This window comes from Panthera pardus, unplaced genomic scaffold (genome assembly GCF_024362965.1).
Source record: "Panthera pardus isolate Hobbes unplaced genomic scaffold, ASM2436296v1 HiC_scaffold_10, whole genome shotgun sequence".
NCBI classification, from domain to species: Eukaryota; Metazoa; Chordata; class Mammalia; order Carnivora; family Felidae; genus Panthera; species Panthera pardus.
The window spans coordinates 101,666,803-101,694,408 of record NW_026526655.1 but is presented as its reverse complement, the minus strand read 5'-3'; the positions used below and the strand labels follow the sequence as shown (position 1 = coordinate 101,694,408).

Here is a 27,606-nt window from a genome sequence, read left to right as displayed (position 1 = left end):
TGCATCAAGTGTCTGTCCTCCCCATGGCCTGGGAGCCCAGCTCTCTGGAGGGCAAGGGGACTGACGGCTTCCTCCCGTCCTGGGCTGAGCCCCTGCCCTGCCTATCCTGCACTGTGCTGCCAACCCACTCACTGGCCAGACAGAAGGCTCTGACGAGGGAAAAAAAGACAACTTCTCAAAGTGCATCAGGTACAAGTCCCAGACCCCGCGTGGTCTTTTCTGACAAAGGCTGGCAGATAAGAAATAAATCTGCCGGTGATTTGTTGGTCTGACTTTACCTATCTGAAAAAGGCATTCCATGCTTCGAATGACACTCTCGAGCATTTCCGATCCTGTCTACGGATCCCCGAAAATTCACAAGGCTGCGAACATTATTGCCTGCGGTACCTGGGGACGTGGTGTATTGGTGGTGGGGCAAACAGAGAAAGAAAATGAATGGTTTGCATGGACACATATGAAGATATTGATGCCCAGATTGGTAAATTCTTACAAATGCCACTGCTAGAATATTCGCCTTAATCCAGAGCGATTTCTTTGTATGAAAAGTAATTCCTAATAGAGATTCCATCACCCTCAGGAAATTTTCCATTCAAGTATGTCTTCCGTACCTTAGACAGGAGGACGTTTCTTTGTCAGTTAGGACTGCTGGTGTATGGGTTCCCCTGTTAGAGAGGTAAAACTTACTGCTTACTCCTTTTGTATGAGGGGAAAACAAAAGAGGGATTCTCTTTCCGCCGGTTTGTTTTCTTGAGCTTGTAATTTTAAAATATCTTCTTTCAGGCTCCCTTATATATTGACTACCACAGCACAGAAGTCAGGCAAAGGGGACTTTGTCACCTGACAAGTCTGCCTCCGGCTGAGAAATCAGGCAGGGATGGCTGGGTAAAAGTCCCGGGCTCGAACGCAGTTGCGTGATTTCTTATGATGAATAGCTTGGACGGACGCTAATCAAAATTACTTTCTGGTTCTACCTTATTCAGCAAGACTAATGCATGACATGGCCCCAGAGGCTGCAGTTTGTTAATTTGCAGATGTCTTTGCTCACGTCTGTCTGACCATGCTGGCGGTCCCCCTCCTCTCTGTGCTCTCAAGGTGGAGCGTGGGCCCCCTGTCATGGTTTCCCCCGTCTTCTCACCTGCCCACTGGGTTCTGCGACCTGGGCACCCTCCGCCGGGTCCACTCAGGGAAGCAAGTCTGGATCTTTCACATGCTGAGGATGTACATTGCAGAAAGCAAAAGGGATCCCGGTGATTCGAAGACGGAGACACAGACGCTGTGCCTTATATCATTCTTACCTCTAGGACACACGTCTTCCAGGAGGCTGGTGGACGTATGTAATCAAATGGGCGGGAAGAAATGAAAACTTGTTTGTTTTTTTGGCAGTTGGATATTTGGATCACAAGACCGTCTCTCAAGAGATTACAGCTGGAGAAACCACTATGCACGTGGATCGAAGGGTTTCAGGGAGAGTCCCCCGTAGGGCAACCAGATCAGCTGACGTGACGTCACTGCAGCTTCAAGGCTCACTTAATGTTATCAGGGAAGAGTAAAGGCTAATTTCAACTGTGTGAAATGGTGAATATGTGAACAGAGATTCACAAACCCGGAACACCACAGGCTGGCTTCTGGGCTGGCGGCCTTCGATGTTCGTAGCTTTGAGGGAGCAACCGCTTAAAACCACCCCAAGGCCAAGTTCCTGCACATCTATTTGAAGGGACCGAGTTTCCTTGGTGTGAGTCACCATGCAGGGACCCCTTCTGGGAAGGACGTGTTGCCCTGGTGTGGGAATGATTCCACAGTACGGATGCCATTTCCCTCCTAGGTCTTAACCTTTCGTAGCGAGACAGACAACCAGGAAAGTAGGAAATCGAAACAAGCTATGTTTAGCCGAATTTTACATACCATAATCTCTTTACCATGGTCAAGCAAGGCAGGAATGCTCAAGCCGATCAGTTCTGGCACAAATCCATTCCAGAGGGGAGTGATTTACAACTCAGCTCCGTTCTTGACTCTTCCCTGAGAGTGAAGTTAAATGACCCAAGAATAACATGACTGCACCAGCACTGGCGAGAATGGTTTTCTAAAGGGTGGTCTCGGGAGTAGCTTTTCACCGCTCCAAGCGCAGACACCGCTCCAAAGTCCTGGTAAGGGTCAAGTCTCAGTCCTATTTTAAGAGGTTGGCGGTGGGGTAAGTTATGAGGTCCGAGGGAGAAGTGGGCCTGGCCCCGGGGCCTTTTGCTGCCTTCTTGCCAATGAACCTGGGGTCAGTTCAGGCCAGCGAGACACGGCTCTTCCCACCCTCCTCCTGACGCCAAGGCTGGTTGCCGGTGACGTGCCCCATAGAAAGACGGAGAGGCCTTCTGCCTCAAGCTTGATGCAAAAAGACGCTTGGTGTTGGCAGGCGGGGCCGAATGGGTGGGCCCAGGCAGAGAGAGGAACAGGGCAAAGGTTTGAAACTTCATTGGGTAAAATCTCTCGATGTAAGAACAAGCCTTTTGAACTAGTCGGAGAGGGTCCGAAGACCCGACGGACAGGGCTTACAAATAGGCGAGTGAGATGTTGAAGTTCTTTTTAAGACGGATGCCTTTTTAAACTGTATTCGGAGCACCTTTTGGGGCTCCTCGTCCTGCCGCGGCTCGAGCAGGAGGTATTTTATCTTTAGAACATCTGGAACTGTCAAGGAGGTAGCACTGCAGACCCCAAGAGATGCAGTCACTTCTACATAAAAGTGCAGCCACAAATCACGGCCGACACAAGTGGTCCACAGGCAGCGGCGGAGGGGGCCGGGCTCTGGCGGGGAGCTTCCTGGAGCCCCCTGCCCATCTCCATTTTACCCCCGAAACCAACTCTTCTGGAAACACAGCCCCTCGGCCGTTCTTTACCAGGCGGCTCACCAGCCTCCAACAAGTTTGTTTACTCGGCTTCTAGGAATCGATGGACAAGAAAGTTTTTTGGTTGTTGTTGTTGTTTTTTCCTTCGGGATAAAGTTTTCTCCATAAATCCATAGGCTTGACAGACTAGGATAAATTTGTGCTAGTACTCAAAAGAAACCCCATGCTTACTTGTTTCCGGTTTTCCACTGGCCTTGTTGCAGGGTGGAGGGGTGGGCCCGCAGGGAGGGGGGACCATCACGGCCACTTGCACGTGAAGGGGGCCACTGTGGCCCCACACTGCCTTCTTACGGTGGGCAAAGCCACGTGGCAAAGCGAGACCTGGCCGGACACTGAGCACTTGGCCTAAGAAGGGCCTTCTTCCATTAAAACCCCAAACAGTAAACTGATACTTTACTTTTTCAGGGGCAAAGCCTCAAGTGTGCCTTAAAAGCCTGTGTCCCGATGCATCGCTTGAAATGTTTTTGTGGCTGCGTGCCAGAGTGCCGCAGGAGAAATAAAAGAGAACCCCACACAGGACTGAGCTGGAACTTTATACAACTTTTCTATAAATTACAGCAATAAAACGAATACTGCTGATAATAGTAATGATGATGATAATGATAATAATAATAACAAATGCCTTCGTCAGTTTTACTAAAAGCATTTTGGACCTTGCAGAGGAGAAAATGAGACTGGATGTTGGAAGCTTTGGGATTTATAAGAACCTTCCAGCACGAAGGGAACACCGGTCTTAGAATGAAATCTCTGCCACGATCACTGTTTTCGCTCTGCTGGCAGACCAGCCCCCATGCTGGTCATCAAATACATCCTTTAAGTTAATTTTCTGGCAAATGAAGTGTTGCTCCCCAGAACTTAGCGATGCAGGCTGCCCGGCCCGTATTAAACAGAGCCAGGCCCGGTTAGGGGTGGCAGTGATTTCGGGGTCAAGTGTTTGAACATCTGGTGCCTCCTCAGAGTCGGCATCAGCTCAGACACCTCTGTTTGGGCAGGAGTGGGAGGAAGCCCCTGGCTGCCATTCTTTGCATTGGTTTCCTGTCGCCTCTGCTTGTCAGGGAAGAATGCCCGAGTGAGGGCACACAGCTGCACAACTCCTACCACCCTGTGGTAACTTCCTGCCATGACATACACTCCCCAGACGGGCCTCCAGTGTCATTCCTGTGAGAAACGTCCCCTTGGGCGCCTGGGTGCCCCATTTTACCCTGCAGCCCACGGGGCATCATTAGCAGACCTCCGGAGGTCAACCGTAGCACGCATTTGCACGTTTCGAAAGATCTCAGACTCACCAACGCTGGCTCTGAGGGGTGGAGTCACGGCCACGAGACAGAACCAGAATGAGTTTCAGGAAGAGCCAACAGGGACATCCCAAGTCCAAAGCTCTCTCAGGGGCTGGGGGTCCGGAAAGGAAAGTGGTGCCCACCGAAGCTGCCAGAAGCATGCACCGCGTTTGCGTTTTCTCCCAGCATGTACATCTCACAAATGTTCCTTTTCCACAGCATGCCCCCACCCCCAATTTTATATGTAGCAGATGGCCTTCAAACAAATCAAGGACAGAAGCTGCAAAAGCCTTAAAGAAAAAAAAAAAAAGACAGTGAAACTCATATATTTCTTCAAACGATAAGATGAACTACAGATGTTTGCTGAAGGCTGATGGTACTGCCTATAACTTAAGACGCAACTTAAAAGAAGATTCCACTTGTGTTTAGCGTTGGACAAGCCCGGTAGCTGTCAGGGTGTGATTTATGGAGGTTGTTTGTGAGATTTGATGTCACTGGGGACATGGCGATTAAAATGCTCTGCCATTGGGCCCCGCAAAGCATCTTCCTGTGTGGACCCAGGCATGGAGCCCAGGATGGAAATATGGTGTCGCCCTGCAGATGGGGGTGGGGTGGGTGGGGTGGGAGGGAGGGTGGATGTAGGTATCCCCCACGGACCCTCTCACTCCTGAGCCCCCTCCCTCCCCTTCCACCGGGTTCTTGGTCTTTTCGGACAAAGTCCCACTCTTACCTGACACCTGCAGCCAGATTCGTCTCAAAATAAGCTTCACAAAGGTGCTAAAAGACAGGCGGTCATCTGTGGCGGGACCCAGCTGCATATAGGAAACAGCTGCCTGCTGGGCTCGGTGTGTAAGAAAGGAAGAGAAGAATCACGATGGAGTGTTTAAAAATGAACATAAAGCATATACTGGAGAGGGCAACAGAGGCCTGTAATTAGCCCAGTGCTAAGCGTCTGTGTTTCTGTGAACAGCTTCTTTTCCAGGACTTGTTGTAACTTGGGTGTAAATATTTGTTACAGACTGAAACCGAAGGCACGAGGCCGTAGCTGGATGCTGTCTCCCCTCGTGTCTCTCTGCTTTCTAAGCAGGGATTCTTAATAATGCAGAGAGAGCGAGGTATTTTGGATGCCCACGCCCACTCCCAAACGCAAGCCGCCGGGAGCCTCTGCACGAACGCAGACACCTACGCGCATCACACATGTGCCCGGGGCCCTTCCGCAGCTGCTCGGCGCTGGGTTCGGGGCAGAGGCCCGCGGAGTCCTGGGCAGAAGCAGCGGGAGGAGGCCCCGAGCCCGCCTGGAGCCTCTGGAACAGAAATGTGGGGAGCCTTTGAAGTTACCACCGCTCAGGTGGACGCCCCTCAGAGCAGGCCTCAGAGGAAGACATTCATTTTCACACAAAGGGGAAAATTCCTCGGGACCCTGGTGTTTCCACTAAAACAAACCTCTAAAAAGTTGTTCTCCGGAGGATCAAGGACCAGCTGTTCTCCATCTCCATGAGGCTGTGAAGAGAGGAGGTGCAGCAGGAGAGATGCGAGCTCGACAGAGGGGACGGGCGGCGAGGCGGGGAACAGCCCGTGGCACGGGGACCAGGAAGACAGCACGTGGTTTTCCAAACCGGTGGAAGGAGGGTGCAGAGCACAGCATTTCAAGATCGGTGCTGGGTTCACAGAGGAAATATCGACCCATGGGGCACCTGGGTGGCTCAGTCGGTTGGGCGTCCGACTCCAGCTCAGGTCGTGATCTCACGGTCCGTGGGTTCGAGCCCCGCGTCGGGCTCTGTGCTGACAGCTCGGAGCCTGGAGCCTGCTTCGGATTCTGTGTCTCCTTCCCTCTCTGTCCCTCCCCCACTTGTGCTCTGTCTCTGTCTCTCAAAAATAAATAAATGTAAAAAAAAAAAAAAAAAAGAAGAAGAAGAAGAAAATAGCAACCCATTGCTCTTTCTCCTGGTGCTGAGATCGCTGGGGAGCATACACACTGAACTCACAGATGGAGAGCGCTGACAGCCCTGAGCAGGTCTCCACCCACACCCAGATCTTCCACAGAGGTGAGAATCTGCTTATTTTTAAAAAATACTTTAAATGACTTGGACTGTTTTTTTTTTTTTTTTTTTTTGATCACCTTACCTCTTAATCTCTTTTTTCTTTCTTTCTTTCTTTTTTAATGTTTTATTTATTTTTTAAGAGAGAGAGAGTGAACACATAAGTGGGGAGGGGCAGAGAGAGAGGGAGGCTCAGAATCCGAAGCAGGCTCCAGGCTCTGAGCTGTCAGCACCAAGCCCGACGCAGGGCTCGACGTCACAGACGGCGAGATCATGATCTGAGCCAAAGTCGGACACTTAACCGACTGAGCCACCCAGGCGCCCCTCTTTTCTTTTTTTTGTTAAAGCTTATTTATTTTGAGAGAGAGAGAGAGCAAGTGGGGGAGGGATAGAGAGAGTAGGGGACAGAGGATCCACAGCGGTCTCTGTGCTGAGAGCAGACAGCCTGATGTGGGGCTCAAACTCACAAACGGTAAGATCATGACCTGAGCCAAAGTCAGATGCTTAACCAACTCAGCCACCCAGGCACCCCTCCTTTCTTGTGTAGGAGTTTCTCATCCTGTGAAATCACAGTCAGAGACAGAAACTTCCTCATTTCTGAGGCCGTAACGTCAAAGCCTTGCCTCCTCTCCTCTCCTTGCAGTCTGGACAATCGAGTGCCCTGCTGTAGATGAAGCTTGTCTTGGCTTTATGCTGGCTCACCCCACCAAGGGTAAGTTGCAGGGGAAGCGTGGGCCTGGGGCAGTGTGGCCCATCTGACACGGTTTCAGGAGGTGATAGTAGGAGAAATCACCGTACAGAATGTCTGTCTGCTTGGGTGCATCTAATACTGGGCTCAAGTCTGAGGGCTGAGCAGATCCCAACGCTGTGCAGACAGACCAGATAATAAAGGCCTGAACAAAGCCCGCAAGGCAGCCGGCCATGGCGGAGGGAGGCAGGCCTGGCGTGACTTCACAAAGCCGTGGAGTCTTGTGGTGCAGAATTGCAGGCTTTGCATCCGGAGCTGGATTCAGATCCCGACTGAGGGATCTTGGGCAAGACTCTTATCTTTCCTGAGCCTCGGTTTCCTCATTTTCAAAGAGTGGACCCTTGCGGGGTCCTTGTGAGGATCAGGTGAGGCTCAGTGCTGGGCACGTAGTAGGTGCTCAAAAACGGTAAGCTTTCTGCCATGGGCGGGGGGAAATCCAGAGGAAGGAGAAGACGTGGGTCAAGGCTTGTGGGGGAACATGTAACTATATTGGGCTGTTGCCGCATGATCGCTACAAAAGATCCTCAAATGGAAAATGTAAGCGTCTCAGCGGATTCCTCCCTAGTTATCTGTTTGCCCAACTGAATGGAGAAGCTGGAATAACAGGAGTGTGCTTTATTGTCCATTCATGCCCCACCCAGATCATTCCCTTCCCTTCCCTGGCCTGTGCTCTGGGGCCACAGAGGCTGGCCTGCGTATGCTGCGTCTCCCGGGCTTCCAGCCTGCCTCCAGCTCTCCCCAGGCTCCAGGAACACCATTCCCTTGAGGCCAAGGGACGGATATAGCTTTCCGCCATTGCTACTCTCTGGGGCCTTGATTTCCTGTGGTGCCTCTGTAAGCCCTACCCACGTCTCTGCAAATGGTCCCTTTATTCAATTCTCTTTGCAATTGCTTCTGAATGTGCTTTCTCTTTCCTGCTAGGAGGCTGCAAAAGAGTGTGACTGGACACAGATAGAGTCAATCTAGGAAGACTTCCTGAAGGAGGCTGTCTCTTCCCCAGATTTTGGAGGAGAACAGTAACTTGATAAGGGCATAGAATAGGAGGCTGATGTTCTGGTAAGGCACACTGGAGTCAACGAAGACTTAGGGGTTAGAATCTGCATGGACTCTTCATGGATGATGGTGAAGGTCCTTATCAACAGGACATCCCCGCAGACTCAGAAAGGGAGAGAATGATGATGGTGAAAATAGAAAGCAGTCATTTATTTATTGTCTACTGTGACAGACGCTCACAACTGTGCAACAGGTATTATTATCAGTATTTTAGAGATGAGAAATGGGGACTCAGAGAAGGTAAGCAACTTGTCCAAGGTCACATTACATGGTGGCGTTGGGATTCATAAAGCAAGGCTGCCCAGTGGTCCCACTCTGCCCGGGATTAAGGGGTTTGGGGGATGTGGGACGCTGGGGGCTGATTTTCTGTTAATGGCAAGATCTGTTGGGTGGCTGTGGAATTAGTGAAAGTGGCTATTAACAGTCATGCCTATAATAAATAAAGTTAATTTTTTGTCTCAAAGGACTCCCAACAGTTGATCGGCAAGAGTGGAAGCACAAAAAGAGAAAGAAAGAAAGAAAGAAAGAAAGAAAGAAAGAAAGAAAGAAAGAAAGAAAGAAAGAAAGGAGGAAGGGAGGAAAGGAGGAGGGAGAGAGGAAGGGAGGAAAGGAGGAGGGAAGGGAGGAAGGGAAGGAAGAATTACCAGCTCAGATCATTCCATACAGCAGCAGAGAGGGGGTGCAGTCAGTCCAAACAGCAAACAACCTTTCTTTTCGTCTCAGGATCAGGACTGAGATAGAATTTTCCCTCTGACAGACTTTCCTTTGCAATTCTTTTTTGGCTCCAATTAATAATAAATGGAGGGTGCATTCTTTTTAAAAAAAATTTTTAATGTTTACTTATTTTGAGAGAGAGAGAGAGAGAGAGCAAGGGAGGGGCAGCTCCAGGCTCTGAGCTGTCAGCATGGAGCCTGACGCAGGGCTCGAACTCGCAAACCATGAGATCATGACTTGAGCCAAAATCAGACGCTTAACCAACTGAGCCACCCAGGTGCCCCGGAGGGTGCATTCTTTAAGCACATAGAACCAGAGGAGAGAAAAGGTGGTGTTCAGGTTCTGGGAATATCAAGAGGTAAGCTTCATGATGGGGCAGAGCCCCGCCTCCAACAGTCTTTGGAGGTACAAACACTGCCACCCAATCAACCCACCGTTAACTCAAATCAGTGGGTGAGTGTGTGACTCATGGCGTGTTTATGCAGCTTCAGGATCATCCCAGGTCCAGCCAGGATCCCCAGAAATAACGCCAGCAGCAAAGTTACCATTTGTGGAGTTCCTGCTACCTTTGTTCCAAGTGTTTCATAGACATTATTTTAAATGCTTAGAGCAAGCCTTCAGAACAGGTGTTATTAGTCCCATTTTCAAGATGAGGAAAACTGAGGAAGAGAGAAGTCTCTAGGGACCTCGTGTGTGAAATTGGCAAATCTGGGCTCCACAGTGACATTTCTTTGGTGTCAAGTCCTGAACCAGGCCACAGCTGCATGGTGCCTGAGTGCCCAGGGCTCTAGTGATGGCTGGTCACGTCAGTAAACATTCATGGGGTCCTGGCGTAGTCCACCCCAGGGGGGATGGGTTCATGGGCTTGTCATTGAAGCACTCGGATGGAATTTTTACATTCCTCACCACTGTCGTGATAGCTACTTACGTTCCTCCAGCTTCCATGATTTGTACATGCTGTGTCCCCTGCTGGAATGGTCTTCTCCTGTTTGACCAGCTGGAGAGCCCCTACCCATCATTCAAGAGTCAGTTCAAGCACTATCTCCATGGATAAGGCTTTCCCAACCCCAGCCCTAATTTGGGTGAGGTCCTCTCTTCTGGGGTCTCCTCCCATCCCATATGGACTGTGACCTCAAACTGATTATTCTGACTTGTCTTCTACTCTCTTCTCACCATCAACCCCAGACTGTGAGCTCCTTCAGGGGAGTGAAAGTGGTTTCTTTGATTGGTACAAAGCAGATACTCAACACCGTTGAATGAGTCAGTGACAGAGGCCAGAATGTCCCAGGAACTCTGACTGGGGCATACTGATCTCCATTGCTTCTGGTAATAGCCAGTGAGCCCTCCTTGACATCTTAAGTTTTCTTTGTGCTAGATTTTCTCACGCATGCTCCTGGGGGTCATGGGGACCCTCAGTGAGATGCTTTCTCTACTTGGGTGTGGTTTTTCACCAGTCAGTGCCAAGACTAGGTACCACCCACAGTATGCTCTTAATTAATGGCTGTGATTTTGGAAGGGAGAAACAGAGGAGCCACCACAATTCATACTGCATGGTTGCCATCTAATGGGATGGTTTCATTAAAGAGACCTCTAAGGGCAAGCACAGATTAGAAGCAAGCTTAGATAGAGAAAGCTGAAGGAAGGATCCAAGCTCTATAAATATGCAGCGTGCCAGATCTGAAGGCGAGCATCGATTCACAGATTTCCGCTCAGCCCAAAGTGGGTCATTCGCTTGTTTAGAGAGGACTTTCTGCCTGGGTCCCCCCAAGCAGTTGTCAGGGAAGGTGCAGGGAAGGAGGGGTTGGAAGGCCGGGCTCCTGGCATTCTCTACCACTTACCAGCTGGGTGGCTCAGTGAGAGCATGATCCTTCTGGCTTTGGCATCTCTAAGATGGCGGTGATGATGATGAGGAAGAAGACGATGATGATGATGATGATGATGGTAATAAGCCCTCTCCAGCCTTCCTTATAGAGCTTCCTGTTGGAATGAATGAGGCTCACATCTACTTCTCAAATGTAAATGAACACATTCTCATTTTAGTGGTGAAGGTCAAAGCAGAAGAACCAACTTGGACAGACGATTCTACGTCGGATGTTTCTGTTCTGCAACCTAAGTAAGGCCCAGTGAAACACCATTCACAAAGCTTCTCATGGTCCTCTCTGGATCACAGACATCCCCCTGGTGCTGAGTCCATACCTTTGGGGTATGGTGCAGAGAAGGGCCAAGCTCCAGCCAGGGCCGATGTGAACCACCGAACCCCTGGCAGGCTGCAATTTCTACTCCAATTACACAAGTGATGTTAGGTATTTTGGGGCTTTGCATCTTGATCAGGAATATTCCCTTGTGAAAGGGCTGCTTGATTTTGGCCTGCTGACATCAGCAGTGTTAATATGATTTAATTGATTAATAGGCATTAATGACTGGTAATGAAGGCCTAACCTGGTAGCTGGGAGGAGCTCACAAAACATGCCTATAAATGGAAGCATGGCCTTGTTTCCGATTGTTGACCCTTGCCTGTGGACAGTAGCCCCATTTTAGGGTCCTCTGCCTCGTGCGATACAGGTTAGCAATACAATAAAACGCATATATTAATATATTTCTTAGAATCCTTTTATTGTACTTTAATCCACTGAAAAAAAGCACCTGAGTTTTTGTCGATATGAGATTTGGTCCTTAATCTCTGATCTAAAGGTCATCTGTAGGGAAACCAACCTCTGCTGTGGTTGCTGGAGGCAGTCTCTTCCAGCAGGATTCAGTGTCTTTAAAATCCTGGGCTTCCCCCGCATTCATTCGTCTCTGATTATTGAAAACTTTCCGCCGCTGCTAACACTCAGGAACAATGTAATAAGTAACTTCCAATTAAAGTTTTCCGTATGTGGCAAAAATTGTAACAAATGAATAAGTAAAGACCACATAATGGAAGCCTATTAGCCAAGTGAATATACTCTTTTTAAGTCAAATTTCTATACCACTTTTGTATTATCTCCCATCAGAAGAGAACGCGCAATTACCAATTTTATCTTATCTCGGGCTTATTATTAAAGAGTAGTAAAGGAAACTTCATTCCAAGAGCCATAATGTGATTTTTGATTAATAGAGGGATTCTTATGTGACAAGAATATTTCTCCCAGGCAAAGTGCGCACATGGATTTCTGCCTGAGCTGGCTGGAAGTTACATCTCAGGTGGAGTGACTGTTCAACAATAGAACATATGTTTCTACATGGGGATGCGATTCTGAAGGCGCTCCGAAGCGCGAGAAGGGCAGGGAAGAAGTTGACATTGGCTTTGCAGAGACCGATGTTTATTTATTTCGTTGGTTCCAATCAGTATGTCAAACCGGACGCCGATTCGTGTGCGAAGGGGTGAGATCACCCCCATGGCTCGTGGTTTTTCGTCAGTCCTTCCCGCCCCTCTTGGAAGCTCTCCTGCCACCTTCCACAGTCTCTCGTGGGACTCAGGCACATTCTGGGCGCACCACGGATATCGGGGAGTCAAGGCCCCACTGCCGCTCACCTCCTACTGCACCTGGAAATGCTTTGAATTTGAATTCCAATTCTTCAAGCCAGCTTTTCCTGGAGAACTGTGCTAAGGAAGTTATCTGGAACCTTGCCCTTGGCTCTGAGCAGCGTATGTTTACTCCAGTGACCTGGGGAGCATTTGTTAGGGGACAAGGGGAGGGCTGGCCCAGTTACCCTGCAGCAGACCCAACATTGGACCGGTAGTCTTCCTCTTCTCAGGGTGGGGCAGGGCCCATCCGTCAGACCCCGGATGGTTTCCTTGGATCTGGCTCTGCTCTTGGCAGCTACATGACCCTGGGCAAACATCCTAACCCAACCCAGCCTGTTCCCTTAGCTGAAGACAGGGATCCTGCTCACTCAGGGACTTACCGTGAGGATGGAGATAGGCAGCATTTTGACACGGAAGCGTCACCATAATGAATGCTGCTGCTGCCCGTTGACCTAATGGCTTGGGTACCCACCATGGCTTAATTCTTGTGGCTCTCCGTCCTTCCTTGAGGACGCTGTGCTGGTCCCTGTCATCTCTCATCCCCAGGGTAGGTGTGCTCAGTACAGGGGTCCCACACCTTTGACCAGGGACTTAATCCGGTGCGGAAAATGTATTTTCTCTCACTTGGCAGAACTCAACCAGAAGTTTTCCTCTTGGAAGTGTATCATAAAGGAAGTAACCGAGCAAACATAAAAGTTATATGTCTATGAATGTTCACCAAAGCGCTCTCTACATGGCCAAAAATCGGAAAGAAATAAGAATGGAAGGTAATGCGGATTGTGTCCACTGTGGTTCATCTAAACTCTAGGCTCCTGTGCAGCCCTATTAAAGATGCCATTGTAGGGGCGCCTGGGTGGCTCAGTCGGTTAAACGTCCGACTTCAGCCCAGGCCACGATCTCGCGGTCCGTGAGTTCGAGCCCCGGGTCGGGCTCTGGGCTGATGGCTCAGAGCCTGGAGCCTGCTTCCGATTCTGTGTCTCCCTCTCTCTCTGCCCCTCCCCCGTTCATGCTCTGTCTCTATCTGTCTCAAAAATAAATAAAACGTTAAAAAAAATTAAAAAAAAAAAAAAGATGCCATTGTAGAAGAATATCTAATGCCGCAGAAAGATTTGATAAGCAGAAAGGCATTCTGTGATGGCAATTCTATCTTTGAGAGAAAAGGTTTAGAAATATATACCAATAGCATAAATGTCAGTTATTTTAGGATACCCAGATTGTAAGTTATTTTATATCCTCTCTCCCTTTTGCTTATTTCTAAGCTCTGATTTAACAATTAGTCAATATTGATGACATACATAATTTTTTTTTTAAGTGAGGAAATATCAGGGGCGCCGGGTGGCTCAGTCGGTTAAGCGACCGACTTCGGCTCAGGTCATGATCTCGCAGTTTGTGAGTTCGAGCCCCGCGTCGGGCTCTGTGCTGACAGCTCCGAGCCTGGAGCCTGTTTCGGATTCTGTGTCTCCCTCTCTCTCGGCCCCTCCCCTGCTCACGCTCTGTCTCTGTCTTAAAAATAAATAAACACTAAAAAAAATTTAAAGTGAGAAAATACCATTTTTGTAAAGTCTTTCTGTTACATGGAACCTGCAGAACAGTAAAGCCCCATCGGCAGGCCAGGCTTACTCCGGGCAAGCAGGAGCCGTGGTGGGTGGTGGGATTTCAGGGGTCCCGAGGCCCTTTCTGTATCCCTGCTTCCTCTTCCTTGATGTCCTACGTCAGCACACTTTTCCCGGCTGGCATGCAGGTTCCCTGTGTGGGAGAGAAACACCTCTCACTGATGTTTTCGGTCATTGGCCCCTTGGTGGGAAAGAGCAGACAGGCCATCCGGTTGCTCTTGTGGTCAGGGGTAATTCATGTCTGGGACAAGATATGATGGGAAGGGAAAAGCAGACAGACAATGTGAAAAGAGCATTCTGGGAAGAGGCAGGGCAGGGCAGGGCAAGGAGAGCCTTGGAGCCCAGGGGTGGGGCTCCAGGACAAGTGGCTTCCTTCCAGCCTGGCCGCACAATTCAGTGCCTTCCAGAAACAGAAGCCGCCTGGGTCCGCAAAGGGGGAGAGTGGGGTGGGGTTGCACACGGAGGCTGGCTCGTGCCCTGGGGGCGCCACCCAGTGCCCACTGCAGCCGGGTTCTTGGAAGGAGGAAGGATAAATACAGCTGTCTCCAAGGGGCAGGAGTAATCAATTGGCTTCTTCCTCATGAGCATTTCCTGTTGGGGGCAGAATGCTATAAGTGGAAGGCCACAAGCAACGGTGTGTGAGGGAAAAGCCACCAAAGAGAGGGCAGTTTTGGTCCCCGGGGTTGGGCCTTTTCATTAACGCCCAGGTTGTGGTTTGGCCAGGCCTGGCTTCCTCAAACCCTAACTGAACACAAACCCACCTGTAGCTCCTCATGGTCTATGGGGTAGGGCCTGAGTGCTTCCTGGTCACAGGGCCCCAGCTGACCTCTCTGGTCCCGCCCCACCCCCTCCAAGCCCTTGCCCCCTCCGGCTTCCAGGAGTTTAGCTGGGTCCTCTCACAGTGTGTGTAGATAATGCTGAGGCTTTAGGCCCGTGACTGGAAGCCGCTTCTCCTCCACACGCTGAGCTCTCATTCACCTTTCAAGAGCCAAATGGAATCTTCTATCAGGAAGCCTTCCCTGGTTCCCTCCGTCCCATGGAAGCCGTTCCCAGATGTTTCTTAAACACCCAGGTCGTTAACCACGTGAAGGAAAAGCTGAAGGAATAAATGTGTTGAGGGATTTTTCCTTTGAGATTCCAGGCTGTGTCTGAACTCCAAAAATAAACCTCGGCCCCGCAAGTTAGTTTTCAGAATAACAATGTTTTTATTTTATTTTTAAGATAAGTAAAGATTCACGTGGTTCCAAAGTATAATATGAGTCTATGCAAATCGAATATGATGTTCAGCAGAAAGCCAACCTCCCACTGTATCCCCTTGGACTACCGTTCTCTCCCTGATGGGGAAGCAGTGTTGCCAATTTCTTTTCTTTCTTTTTTTTTTTTTTACTTTTTTTTTATGTTTATTTATTTTTGAGAGAGATAGAGACAGAGCATGAGCTGGGGAGGGGCAGAGAGAGAGGGAGACACAGAATCTGAAACGGCTCCAGGCTCTGAGCTGTCGGCGCAGAGCCCGACACGGGGTTCAAACCCACGGAACGGTGAGATCACGACCTGAGCCGAAGTCGGACGCTCAACGACTGAGCCACCCAGGCGCCCCGCCAATTTCTTATAAATCCTTCTAGGCACGTGAAACCAAACACACACACCACAGTGAGGTTTCCCCAGATCTTAAACAAATGGGGCCATGCAATTCTATGCCCTACACTGCACTTTACTTTTCCCGCTCAACAAAGTATTTTGCAGAGTGGTTGATGCCATTCCACAAAGGGATTTCCTCCCCCCGCCTCGGTTTTTCTTATTGTTTCGAGGATTCATCTGAACCAGCGTGTCTTATTTTCTTTAACTTGTCCTCCATTGTTGGGCATTTAGGTGGTTTCCAGCCTTCCACTCTTACACACGGCACAGCAATCAATAGTCTTCTATGGAGTCATTTCTTAGAACTACAAGTGTAGGAGTATAGTCATAGGATAAATTCCTAGAAGGGAGATTGCTGGGTGAAAATCACGTGCGTTTTATTTTTTTTAATTTTTTTTTTTTAACGTTTATTTTTGAGACAGAGAGAGACAGAGCATGAACGGGGGAGGGTCAGAGAGAGAGACACACAGAATCTGAAACAGGTTCCAGGCTCTGAGCTGTCAGCACAGAGCTCGACGCGGGGCTCGAACTCATGGACCGGAGATCATGACCTGAGCCGAAGTCGGACACTTAACCGACTGAGCCACCCAGGCGCCCCAATCACGTGCGTTTTAAATGCAGATAGTTATTGCCACGTCACCCTTCAGGAGAGTTGTGTTAATTTACACTCCCCACAGCAATATTTAATGTGGCCAACTGATGGCCGTTTTGGACCACACTGTGTGAACCACCCAGAACACATTCACAGGCAAGTTTCTCCAGAGGGTACCAGTTTGAAAACTCGGTTCCATATTCTGCTGAAATTTGTAGTGGAGCAGTAGTTTTGGCCTCAACAGCTCTACCTTTAGGAAACCACGGTTCTTCCTTGGTGGAGCTCTCCCAAGTTCACTCCTTGGTGTTACTCCCTTCCTCCCTGAGGGTGGGCATGTGACCGGTCTTGGCACAAAGATGATTGGTTTAGGGCTGACATGTGAGCCAAGCTGGGTCAACCAGAGACCTTCACAGGATTCCTACTGGAACCATTATGAGATCGATCACCCTTGCACTATAAGGATCATACGCCAATGGGACAACGTGGGCTTAGGGCCTCCAGGGGCCAGGGAGGAGCTGCACGCAGAAAGCCTCTCTGCAAAGGACTGCAGGCCAAGGGGAGCAGAGATGAGTGATGGGGAGAAAGGCTGAGGCTGGGTCCTATCCTTAGTGCTCCTGGATCCAGCACCGCCTGAAGCTAACCGCTCTGGACTTCCAAGTTATGCGACCCTAATACATTTCCTTGGGGGCTCACTTTCTGTCATTTGCGAATGGAAAGTATTCTGACTCACACAGAGCTTTACACGCATGGTTTCATTTAATTCTGATCACAGCCTGGTGACTTAGGATTTTATTTTTCCACTTTAGAGATGAGGCTCTTGACATTCAACGCGTCTAAGAAGATTTTCCAAAGCTCACCAAACCAATGACAGAATTGGATTCAAATTCCGGATGGCGGGCCCCAATACCCGTGCTTCGCAAGCTCTTCCGCACGTATTTCGGCAGCACCGGCGACTTTGGTCCAACGCGTTCTTTCTGTTCTTGTCGCGTTCTGACTTCTGTTCATGCCTGTGTATCCAGGCCCAGGATCTGGAGCTGCAGAGGCTCAAGAGGCCTGCCCAGTGGAGTTCATACTTGTTTATGGGAGGCGGTGAGACAGCTGGGAAGGGGCAAGGATGAGCCTGTTCGGTTAGTGGCCAATTCTGGACCCCGAGCCCCTCTTCTGTGACCACAGCGGAGTCGCCCTGAAACACACAGCACACCAAAGAGCCTTCTGTCTGCAGGCTCTGTTCTAGTCACAGAAGAGACAGAAGGAGACAGACCTGTGTGCCCCCCACCATGTGTTTGAAAATAAAGCGTATCGATAGAAAAGTTGAGGTATGGTAAGGGGAACAAGACCAGGAGGTGACTGCTGTCGAAAAGATTGTCATTCATCATTTCCAAGAGAAAGGGGCACACAGGGAAGCCCCAGTGTTGGTCAGAGGGCAGAAGGATTAAGGGGGAAATGTGTGGGAGAGCCTTTATTGTGATTTCCCTGGGAAGGAACAGGCAAGGTGGGATTGACAGATTTAACATTGGCTAGTGTGAATACTCTCGGGTGTAGAAACTGTCCCAAGTAGCCGGGTACCCGGTCCTGGGTATTTAGGGCAGCGAGTAGTGGCCCAGAGTGTGAGAGCCTGTAGAGGAGGTGTCTGGGGGTGTGGGCTCTGGATTGCTTGATTTGGAAAGTGTGCCTGCAGGTCAATCCTTTATTATCGCTAGGTATCCGTTGACCCTGGGAGGGGCAGTCACTGCAAAGTCAACGAAGCTCCAGAGGTCACCAGAATACAGAAAATAAAAGCTATGTTACTCAACGCGACCAGGAATTGGGGCTGTGGATGGGGGTTTGGCCAGCCAATGAACGGCATCCATCCACTCTAGCATATGTGGTTTTGGTCCATCAAGTGTGCTTTTATAAGGAAATAATTGGGCAGATGAGCCGGGATAGGTGTACGGGGTCCTTTATCAGCATGATGTTTACAAGAAAAAAGGAAAAGAAACCCTAAATGTATCACGATTGGCATATGGCTGAGTAGTTTGTCATTCATTCCACACAATGAATCATCTGTGTGGTCATTGACAGTGTCAGTGTAGAGGCATATTTATGATATTAACACATGATCAGAATACGTTTTTGGGTGCAAACAAGAGATATAATCAACAAATGTGTATGATCCTACTTTTGTTAAAAATACATACCATTAGGGGCGCCTGGGTGGCTCAGTCGGTTAAGTGTCCGACTTCGGCTCAGGTCATGATCTCACAACTCAAGAGTTCGAGCCCTGCATCGGGCTCTGTGCTGACAGCTCAGAGCCTGGAGCCCGCTTCAGATTCTGTGCCTCCCTCTCTCTCTGCCCCTCCCCTGCTCACTCTCTGTCTGTCTGTCTCTCTCTCTCTCAAAGATAAACATTAAAAAAAATTTAAAAAACACATCTCACGAAATGTTCACTTATATTTACAGTGTATTTCTATTGCTTTGACAAAAGATCGGAAGGAAATGTATCAAACTATTAACAATGGCAACCTTTCAGGACAGGATTGCTGGTGATCAAAATGCATCCTCTGGGTTGATGGGGGTGGGAGGGAGGGGAGGATGGGTGATGGGTATCGTGGAGGGCACCTTTTGGGATGAGCACTGGGTGTTGTATGGAAACCAATTTGACAATAAATTTCATATATAGAAAAAAAAATAAATAAACATTAAAAAAAACACAACAAAATGCATCCTCTGCTTTTTTTCCATCTGCGTTTCTATATATTACATAATGGGTGTTTATTACTTGTGTAATAAGCCCCAGAAGCCTGTCATAAGGGTACGTATCATTGCTGTCTGCCTGCGACATTGTGGAGAGCGCTCCTGGGCTCTGAAACATTCACTTGCAAATTTCACCGAATGCCAATAGTTCCACTGGGGAAGAAGTAGCCTCAGCGTGAATACAGACATCCCCCCGTTTGTCTCTGGGACGAGGTGGGCTCGCAGAGCACCTGCTCCTGTTCCAGAGGTGGCAGTCTGTGTTTCATCCTTCTATCGCGTTCTGGTCATGACCGGAGCCGCCCACCCTCCTGACCAAGGCTGGAGATGTGTTTGATGTTCGCAGAAGCCGGACGGCACATCAGGCACAAACTGCTCTTCCTTCGAGTTGACGTCAAAGTGAACAGCGAGGTTGCCGGCGCTAGTAAAACTTGAGAGACGTTTATCCTGAAGCAGTTCTGTTGTGTCAGACCGTCGCCAACCAAATGGCTGTTTTTGGAGGCTAGGCGAGACCTCTCTGAACTAGGTGATGAAGTAGGCCAGAGAACATCTATGTGAGGCTTTTGCATGCTATTTGATTGAAAGATGGTCCTGAGGCTCAAAAACCATATTAAAAATCTTAGAGTAGGAGATCTCTATGGTCCATGTGAAGTTGAAAATATTGCCCACTCCTTCCCCGTCCCTCCTGACTCACACCCCCTGGCGGCCCATCCAGCTATTCATATTAGTCCCAAAGAGGCTGAGTATGTCCCAGCCAGCCTTCCCAGAAATGGCCGAAGGTCCTGCCCACCCGCCTCATCCCTGGAGCTCAACCATTGGCTGACTGACTTCAGCTTTGCCCGTTGCCTTGCCTTACGCTTTCCGAATTAGTTGTCTGTCTACATTCTCTTGGGTATCTGGCCCAAACTCTCCCTTTATATAAACTGGGCCAGGCCATCCTTTGGTCTAAAGTATGTGGAGCAAGAATGGAATACAAGCTCTGTTCAAATATGGCCCCGTGGAAAGCCAACCCCATTTTGGTGATGCGGTGGTCACCTGGCAGCTCCCAGGGAAGCCCACGTGGACGGATTCATGGTGCTGGGGCTCTCTGAGAACTGCCACCCAGGCACGAGCCAGCTGGGGCTCGGTGTTCGTGCATGGTAAGGTCCTCAGATGCTAGGGGTGGGAGCGAGTCCCACATGAGTTGGGAGGTCCTAGTGGTCATCGTCTTCCTCCTCCTCCTCCTCCTCATCACCATGATCAAAGGGGAGGGAAACGGGGGGCTGTCTACATCTTGACGGAGGCAACCGACAAGGCTTGGAGGAGCGGGATGTGAGGAACCTCCCCCCGTGGAAGCCCGCCTGCTCTCCAAGGATGCAGTTATCCACCAGGAGACATGTTGGTATGCAAAGGAGCCGCCATAGTAAACAAGTCCAAAGGCTGAGGAAGCAGCCCCTGTCACCTGCCTCAACTCGAAGAACTTACTGGAAGAGGAAGAGAGTGAGGCAACACGGAGTGTGGGGTGGCCAGTGGGTGTGACAGGCCAAGACAGAGGGGCCAAGGGCGCGATGGAGAAGAGAGTGTGAATCTCAACCAGAAGGAAGATTGTTGGGGGGAGCAGGGGAGGGGTGATCCTAGGAAAGGGGGTGAGACCGGGGAAGGGTGAGCCTCACGCTCTGGATTTTCCAAGGCGCCTGCAGAGGTGTGTGACTCACTGCCCTGGATGCCTGGCAAGACCCACTGTGGCAGGTCCTGCCTCCTCTTGGAAAGCTCTATGGGAAAAGCTGTGCTGTGATTAAGATCTTTTAATTAAGGAAGCCGTTTGCACAGGATGCAACAAGAGGCTGATGGAGAGTTTGCTTAAATTGGATTTTTTTTTTTTTGGTTAACTAGAAAAATAATAAGAGGAACTCGTCTTTGTATAAGGAAGAGGGATGTGTCACTTTGAAGGGTGCCGGGTAGCGATCTGTGAATGAATTCATCTGCCCCTTCATACCGTGACCACTGGAAAATAACCGCTTATTGAACGCTTACTCTGGGCCAGGCATTGTGCTGATGGCGTTACATGAACTCTGTCCCTCGCCCTACACAGCCACCCCCCTAGGCACATTCCCTGCCTTTCCTGCAGATGAGAAAAGAAGCCTCTTTGTGTGGAAGACACCTCCACCTGCTCCTTGAGGGAGAAGCCAATCATGAACAGGGAGGCAGGATGGGGGTAATTTTGAGCCCCAGTTTCCTGCTTGCTTACGGTTTCTGTCTCTCTCCTGTATGGTTTAAACCCTTCCCCCCCATCATGTCCTATCTGACCACGCATGTCCCACCCCGACTGTCCCCAGGGACACACTGCACAGTGTCCTGGAGCCCCGTGGCAGCTGACTTCCACGTCCTGAACCCAGGCAGGCGAGACAATGTCTGTGCTGGTCACCTGTCTGATCCTTCCTTCAGTGTGGCGACAGCCCTGGATATGACAACATAAGAGACAGTCCTGGGCACTGGGGCTGACCCTGAGTCAGAGCTCCTGCCTCCCCACACAACCCCTGCTGCTGGCTTCATTCTGAGGACTGAAGTTTTCTTGGTTCCGAGCGGTCCCGTGGCCTTGTTTTTGTCCAGAGTAACCTACTGACATCCAGCATTGACTGAAGGACATCTCCTGGACTCTACGCTCTGTGGATGAGACCCCACCTGCCTGGCCCTGCCCTCAGAGCCAGTTTCTTCACCTCTGTCCCTCTCTGCTCTAGGCTCAGAAGCCAGGTTCCAGCATCAAGTCCTATCGTATGTATGTGTCCTGTGTGTGGCCCAGCACCCCTCTCTTTGGGGGAACCCTCCCCGTACTGTTCCACAGTGTTCCCGCTCAGGTGATGAGTTTTGGGTCGGAGAGACTGCAGCCATCACTCTGTGCCGGGCCCGCCAGGGGACTCCACCTTCTTGACCCCAGTAATCCATTCCAGAAGGGCGTGTGACCCACACCAGGCCAATCAGAGTCCTCGGGGCTTTCTGGGGGTCCTTGCAGGAGCAACAGGGCCCATCCCTCTAGGGCCAGGAGAGCTCATAGCAGCACAGAGCCTTTCTGAGAGGGAGGCAAGGCCAGCCCAACAGCTCTGAGAGAGACCGTGGCCCTAGATCCCACTGTGCCTGAAGGCGCTTTCCCGCCTTGTGAGCCATAAATTTTGTTTTGTTTGTGAGCCATAAATTTTGTTTTGTTTCTCGTATGGGAGTCTGAATTTAGGGTTTGACACTTGTAATTGAAAGAGTTCTGCCTATCACAGTTTTTTTTTTTTCTATGAAAAGAAACCCAGTTTCAAGTTTTAGCAGAAGACGTGGGAGAGCAGGTGTGGCATGAGTCTGAGTTGCCGTGGCATCGACTCCTAGCTTCTGCTTGTTTGTTTGGTTTTGGTTTGAAATGTTTTTATTTGGCTACGTACAGAATTCTCTTTATTTTTATCTGTTAATTTTTCTAACCGTTTATTTTTATTTTGAGAGATAGGGAGCAAGTGGGGGAGGAGAAGAGAGAGAGAGAGAAAGAGAGAGTACGACAGAATCCCAAGCAAGCTCCACTCTGTCGGCACAGAGCCTGATGTGGAGCTCGAACTCGTGAACCGTGAGACCATGATCTGAGCCGAAGTGAAGAGTCGGATGCTTAACCAACGGAGCCACCCAGGCGCCCCTCTACAGAATGTTTTTTTAGAAAACTTTTCTCTTAAGAAAAATTCCAAACACATGTGAAAATAGAGAATAACATCATGAGCACTCTCTTGTCCATGGGTATTGTAAATCTTTCTAGCAGCATAGAGTGTTAAAATTTATTTGGGAAATATTGGTTGAGCTCTTGTTGTGCGATGGGGACTGTTCTAGGTGCTGGAGGCACCGCAGTGGCAAGACTCAGTTCTTTGTTGGAGCTTGAATTCCAGTGGGGACTACGGCCATAGCAGGTTCACAAATGCACATCCAAGGTCATTTCAGATAACGATAAATGGTGAGAAGAAGATGAGTCGGGGCCCCGAGTGAATGAGGAGGGAAAGCTCTTTTCAAGAAAGGCCATCTGAGCTGTTACTTGAATGATGAGAGAGAATCCTTTGCCGTAATGACTTGCAGGAAACTTCCTGGCAGTTTGAGCTCCAAAATACCAGATGAGAAAGAAGGCATGCAACTGAAGCAGAGTGATAGGTATTGGCTTAGGCAAAAAGAGCGTAATGTGGCTACCAACCAGGACCCTGGACTCCAATCTTGGGCCAAGGCTGCCGTGTTTGGTGGTATAGGTTGTGCACTGCACAATTCGAGGGAGAGCCATCCACACACAGCAGGGTTTGGCCAACATCTTCTGTGAAGGGCTGGATCGTAAATATTTTAGCTTTTGTGGGCCAGATGGTTTCTGTAACAACTACTCAATTCTGCTGTTGTAACACCAAAGCAACCACAGACAACATATAAATGAATGGGCATGGCTATGTTCCAACAAAATGTTACAGATAGTGACATCGAATTTCAAAATTAAAATGAAAATAATTAAGATGAACCTTCTTTTGACTCTTGTTTTCAACCCTATAAAAACGTAAAACCCATGTTTAGTTTGTGGGCTGTACGGCAGACAGCAGACTGGATTTGGACCATGGGCTAGAATTTGCTGACATAAACTGTGTACGTAGTGGCCTGGTCGTCTGAATGTCCGTGTCCTTCACTGTCTCTGGTCACATCGTTACCCTCACCGGGAAGGTCTGCTGTCTCCCATGACCTGCCTTCCCTGGGCAGCAGCTGCAAAGACGGCATGGGAGTTACAAAGGTGAGTGAGACGGCTTCCTTGCTTGGAGGAAGCTTCCGGAAGGTTCATCCCTGCAGGGTCAAGAGAGCTCCTGCTGGCAGTGGACACGCCGGGGTCGCCCTGCCCAACAGTGCTTCCTCCCCTCCCCCTGAACTCTAGGCTGCTTGGCACTTACTTCCACAACACTTCTTTGTGGGAGCTCTGTAGCCGGTTGTGAGTCTGCGTCCCTTCCCAGCTGGACAGGACCCCGGGCTTTGATCCCCAGCTGTACCTCGCTGAGTGTGCTGCTGTTCTGTACGTGTTCAATTGGTTTGAAAAGAGCCTGATCTTATCAGGAAGGGTTGGCCTCCTGTGATGGGTGGGGTTCAGGGAGCAGGAGGAGAGGGGGTGGGGAGTTGGGAGAGGGAGGGGTGTGGCCAGGTACTCAGACTGGATTTAATTGGGATTAATTACTGCTGATTCCACGGTCTCATTTGTCCCCATTGGGCTGCCCCATAAATGGGGTTTATAAGGTCCTAATGATGAAAGGAAGGCCATTTATAGAAATAAGTACCCAGCTACTCTGCTGTGATCGCTGTCTCCTTCCTGGCCACCCTCTGCAGTCACCTCTCACTGGTCTCTGTAGGCTTTAATCTCTTGGTCACTTATCACCCATGGCCTTGTCAGCCCCTCATTAAGTAATTTCTGTTTAAACTGGGAAAAATAAAAACACCACCCTAAACTAAGCCACGGTCATCCGTTGCTCAGATGCTTGCACCAGTTTGCTAAGTGGCCTCCTCACTCTTGCTCAAAACGTACTCTCAACTTGGGAGTCACTCTGATCCTGTTAACAAACACATGCAGCTTACCCCTGCGGTGGCCCCCTCTCCCAGCAGTAATAAAAATGCTTGTTCTCCTAATGACTCAAAGGACGCCATGAGAGGGCTCCTTAAACTTTATTGTGCCCTGGAACCCTCTGGAAGTACAGCGAAGCCCACAGATCCCATCTCAGGATGTTTTGAAATACATGAAATAAAATGCGCACAATTTCAAAGGCAGCCAATTGTCTTAGTCGGCTCGGGCTGCCGTAAAAAATACCATACGCCAGACTGACGGGCTTATTTTTCTCACCGCTCTGGAGGCTGGAAGTCTGAGATCAGGCTGGCAGCGTGGTCAGGTTCTGATGAAGTTTCTCTTCCTGGGTTTCGGAGGGCTGCGTTCTGTGTCTTCACATGGTCTTTCCTTGGTGCATGGCCATGGTGAGAGAGAGAGAGAGAGAGAGAGAGAGAGATCTTTCTCTTTCTTTTCTTCTGAAGGCGCGAATTCCATCTTGGCGTCCTCACTCTCATGACCCAATCGTCTCTCAAAGGCCTCATCTCCAAATACCATCACATTGCAGGTGAGGGCTTTGACACAGGGATTTTAGGACCCGCAGTTCATAGTGTGAAATTGGTACACAGTTATCAGACAATTGACAACATCGGGATATAGTTGTATATGCACTGCTTTGGTAATGCAGTATATAGTGAGTACGGTTTAGAAATATCAACAGGCTGAAGTGTATTTTTGAAGGACACATCGGGGTGAAGGTTGCAGTGACTTAGCTTCAACAAGAACATTTAACCATGGGATTGTCTTTGGCAAGATAATATGCGTGTCATGTTGGCTGTGCTGATGCGGCTATGACTCTTTTCTCAACCTGGTTCCCAGATACACTGACTGCTCTCCATGCACCCTGCCCAATATGATCTAACCCTCTGGTCTTAACCTCTCAGACCTCACTCCTCACCTGCTCACTCTCTCTTGCTCTTCTCTAGCCACCATAGCCTTGTTGCTGTCTCTTCAACACTCTGGACACATTTCTGCCCCAGGACCTTTGAGCCTGTTATTGTCTCCACCAGGACTGCTCTTTCGGCCAGTATCTATATGGCTCACTCCCTCGCTTTTTTCAGATCTTTTCTCAAATTCCACCTTATCAACCAATTCTTCCTTGGATATTTCCACCACTTCTGTGCTCCCCATTCCCCTGCCCTACTTTATTTTTCATATTTCCAACTAACCTACTCCATATTTATCTAACCACTGCCTCTATCAGTGGGTCTAGCATAAGACCCATGGAGGGGGTGATGCATCTGTTTTGTTCAGCGCTGTACCCCCAATGCTGGGCACAGAGCAGGTACTCAAATACTTACTGATCAGATGGACAAACTAACATTAACATTGGCCCGAGCAAAACATAATCAAGGTGGTAAGCCTGCCCTTTAACTTTCTACCAAATTGTAGTATATGGAATCCCATTTTCTCATCAGAAACGTGCTCCTGAATGCTAATAAACCACCTTTAAGAATTCAGTGGCTATAGGGGAAAAGACCTACTTAAAGGTAAAATCTGAGGGGCACCTGGGTGGCTCAGTCGGTTGAGCATCCGACTCTTGGTTTTGGCTCAGGTTATGATCTCGAGGTTCCTGAGTTCGAGCCCCACGTTGGGCTCTGTGCTGACAGTGCGGAGCCTGCTTGGGATTCTCTCTCTCTCCCTCTCTCTGCCCCTCTCCTGCTCATGCTCGTGACCTCTCTGTCTCTCTCTCTCTCTCAAAATAAAGGAGTCAACTTAAAAAAATAAAAGTAAAATCTGATTATTGAGATGATATGTGAGGGGCAGGAGTGACAAAGGGTGCCGACTAATCCTGGGTCACCGTTCGGCTGTGCGACCCCGGGTGGGAGCCTCACCTGCCTGAACCTCACTTCCTCATCTGCAAGAGGAGAGAGAATATCTCTCCTGATCTCGAAGGGCGATGCTGAGCTTTAAATGAGATAATTCACAAACGTGGCAAAATCAGGCGCCAGAAATAAATGACAGCTCTTGGCTGCACTTGTGATAAGTCAAAGAAGAAGAAAGCAGAAAGCAAATGGTTCCCGGAAGTTTTCTGCTCTGCTGGAGGCCTTGGAGGTCCTGGGGAAAAGCCACAGTCTTGCTGAAGGGAACATACTGTTCTGTCGGCCTCTCAGTATGTGCTCTTGCAGCCTTTCTCATCAGGAGAACTTCGTGCTCCGCGCCTGCCCCGGGCTCTGGCCGCCTGTGGATGCCTCTGGCTTTGAGAAAAGGTCCTGTAAATCAGAGCTGAAGGGACGGGGTGGAGCCATTCAGGCCAGGCTGGGATTCAAAAGGCAGCAGGAAATGAATACGTTTGTTGGAACACGCAGCAAAGGGGACTTCAAACGTCTGAGCAGTGAGTCATTAGGTGCACGGAGCTAGTGAGCCGGCCCTGGCTCCCAGGCCCGTGGCCACTATTGGGAGATCAAGCTACGAATACGATGGGACACATTCCAGCCCACAGCAATGATTTTCAGAGCAGCTTCTGTTCCAAATGATCTGTCGCTTGCCTCCCGCTCATTAATGCCGATGATCGAAAGTTGACTGACCGTAACTACGTTACGGATTACTTTAGTCATCCACTCGCCAGATTTTTGAAGAATGTGTATTTATTTATTTTGAGACAGCGACATAGAAAGAGTGCAAGTGGGGGAGGGCAGAGAGAGAATCCCAAGGAGGCTCCGTGCTGTCAGCACAGAGCTTAATGCGGGGCTCGATCTCACGAACCATGAGATCGTGACCTGAGCCGCGACCAAGAGTCAGACACTTAACCGACGGGGCCCCCCCAGGTGCCCCTATTCACCAGATAGATTTCTTAATCACCAATTATATGCAGAGCACTGAGGACACTGGGGGGGGGGGGGCATACAAAGATGAACCATATCTGACAACGATAAAGAATTTTGAAGTTCATAAAAATAGTCTCACGTTATCCTCAACATGGGAGGGAGGTGGAGGCTAACTTATTTTAATGACTGATTTGTTGAGACTGATTGAATCGACTCATTAAATCATGCAGTAAACACTTAGTACCTACCATGTGCCAGGTGCTGTGTTAGATCCTAGGGGGTGCATAATAAACGAAACAAAGACCTGTCAGCGTTGAACTTGCCTTCTGTAGGAGAGATGGACCAGCAATGAGCAAGCAAAGTAACGTGTCGTGTAATGTTGGAGTGACAGTAAAATACTAGAAGAACCATGAGGCTGGGCAGGGGATGGTTG

At 49.5% G+C, this 27,606-nt stretch overlaps 1 long non-coding RNA gene across 1 annotated transcript; it reads left to right on the top strand.

Annotated features, from left to right (window-relative positions):
- The first annotated feature begins 5,794 nt into the window (after positions 1–5,794).
- On the top strand, positions 5,795–18,614 carry LOC109278754 (uncharacterized). The gene is made up of 3 exons (XR_002085820.2): positions 5,795–6,213; positions 6,851–6,919; positions 16,877–18,614. It is a non-coding gene; the product is annotated as an uncharacterized LOC109278754 (long non-coding RNA).
- Positions 18,615–27,606: the final 8,992 nt, after the last annotated feature.